This window comes from Nannospalax galili, unplaced genomic scaffold (genome assembly GCF_000622305.1).
Source record: "Nannospalax galili isolate Female #2095 unplaced genomic scaffold, S.galili_v1.0 scaffold1127, whole genome shotgun sequence".
In the NCBI taxonomy this organism is placed as follows: Eukaryota; Metazoa; Chordata; class Mammalia; order Rodentia; family Spalacidae; genus Nannospalax; species Nannospalax galili.
In genome coordinates, this window is record NW_008355784.1 from 615,899 (window position 1) to 618,537 (window position 2,639).

A 2,639-nucleotide genomic window follows, 5' to 3' on the forward strand; every position below is an offset into this window, starting at 1 on the left:
GACTTCAAATCTTGGTCTCCAATACTGTACCCACCTGTAGCTAAGGGAGACAACCAGCTATTGTTCTAAAATGATGGATAAATTTGTTTTCTCCCCCTATCTAGAAGCCATTGAGAGGAAAGTGACACTGAGTCTAACTGCTCCAACAGCTATCAAAATACCTGAAAGCAAATCCTGAATCCATCACTGTAGAGTCCAGTCTTGGAAGACAAAAGAAAAACGAGGAGGAACCCAATAAAAGGGTTTCAGAAGCCCTTGTCAAGAACTTCCAGTGGACCCTCAAATGAAAATTTGAAAATTGCCCTGTTCTGACTTATTTCTAGTTCCCTGTCTAGAATTTGTAATGCTAATTACTCTTGCTTTTACTTCTCCTCCACATCTCCTATTCACAATTTAAAGACTTTCTTTTTCTCCTTGAGATAAGAGGTATGCAACTTGGGAGTCTTTTAGATAGACCCACTGAAGGGGTACTCCAATTGCCCCACCCTGCATCCCTGTTCACCATGGAAGAAGCCAGGGCTGTAGGAGTCCCTATTCCCTATTGGCAATTTGGGTAACTCCTTCAGAGGATGGTGTGATAAAAATAGGAGATAAGAATTTGCTAGGCAGTTAGGGTAAAAAGACCACAAAGAAAAGTAGCCAGTTTCATAGCTAAAACTCACTATATCCTTGGCCTTCATAGCACCCTAATCTGTTCCAAAGGCAAACAAATGTTGAAAATATTTGGAAGCTTTTATCTAATCCTTAAAAGATTGTAGGATTACCTCTTCAGAAGGGGGAATGTTAGAGTAGCCCAAAGCCCCATAAAAATTAATTAAAGAAGAAAGAGCACATGAAATTATCACAGAAAAAGTGATGGGGAGATATAGGAGGAGTTGAAGGGGAGGGAGTGGGCATGTTTTTGATCAAAACACCTTATATGTATGTATGAAATTCTCAATAAATTATTTATTTAAAAAATTTTAAAAAACACTGGAAGAAACTCTAGTAACTACACAAACTCATGCAGATTAAGCAACACACTCCTGAATGATGAGTGGGTCAAAGAAGAAATTATGAAAGAAATAAAAGTATTCCTGTAATTAAAGAAAAAAGACAATACAACAAAACAAAACCTCTAGGATATTTTATAGCTCTAACTGCCTACATTAAAAAATCAGAAAGAGTAAAATAAATGACTTAACATTGCAACTCAAGACTCTGGAAAGGTATGAACAAATGAAATCCAAATCCAGCAGAAGAGAAGAAATAACAAAAATCAGAGGCGAATTTAATGAAATAGAAACAACAAAAAAATACAAGGAATCAATGAATCTAAGAGTTGGTTCTTTGAAAAGCTAAACAAGATATACAGACCCATATCCCAGTTAACCAAAAGAAAGAGCAAACCAACATCAACAAAATCATAGATGAAAGGGAAACATCACAACAAACACCCCAAAATTCAGAACATTATAAGGGAATACTTCAAAAACCTATATGCTACCAAATTTGAAAACCTATAAGAAATGTATGGGTATCCAAAATCATGGGAAGCACCAAAGTTAGACTAAGAAGAGATCAACAATTTAAACAGACCCACAACATGTAAGGAAATTGAAACAGTAATACAAAACCTCCCATCTAAAAAGTGTCCAGGCCCAGATGGATTTACAACAGAATTCTACCAGATCTTTAAGGAAGATCTCTAATCAATGCTACTTAAATTATTAAAAAAGATAGAATGAGAGGGAGAACTCCTAAATTCCTTTTATGAAGCGTGCATCACTCATACCGAAACCAGATAACAAAACCCAAAAAATAAAACTATAGAGTCATATCCTTAATGAACGTAGATGCAAAAATTCTCAACAAAATACTTGAAAACCGCATACATACACACATCAAAAAGATCATTCACCATGATCACGTAGGCTTTATTCCACAGATGCAGGGATAGTTCAATGTACTTAAGTCAATAAATGTCATCAATCATATAAATGGACTCAAAGGCAAAGACAATATCATCATCTCAATAGATGCAGAAAAGGCTTATGACAAAATTCAGCATGCATTCTTGATAATAGTTCTAAAGGAAATTGGAATGGAGGGAACATATCTCAATATAATTAAAGCCATATGCAACAAACCCTCAGCCAATATAGTGTGTGCGTGCTGGGCGCCCTGGTGTGGCGCGGGGATCGGTCCCCTGCTCTCAGCTGCGCACCATGGAAGAAGGCGGGTCCAGCCCCGTGGGCTTCTCCGTGTCTCTGTGGGTCTCTGCTGCTGGAGCGTTGCCCAGCCGTATAACTCCTTAATTTCCCCCCGTGCGCTTTCCTCTTGATGCGAGATCCACTGGCCTCTGGATCACGCAGGAGAGCACGAGGCGGCTGAAAGCTGGGATCCGTGAGCCGGTGACGGAGATATGCTGCCTCCGTCGAGGCTGGATCGCCAGTAAGACGCGGGACTCTGCTTAGTCTGTCTCACAGCTTTTATTAAGTGTAGCTTCAAGTGATCCAGCTCTCTGATATTGAGAGAAGACTGGGATATTTATACCATGGGGGTGGTGGTAAAGCTTTGGCTGATAGATACTTTGTGAGGCATTCTATTTGCATATGGAAGTGGGTTTCTGCCATGCTGCCAGACTGCTGACTACCTGA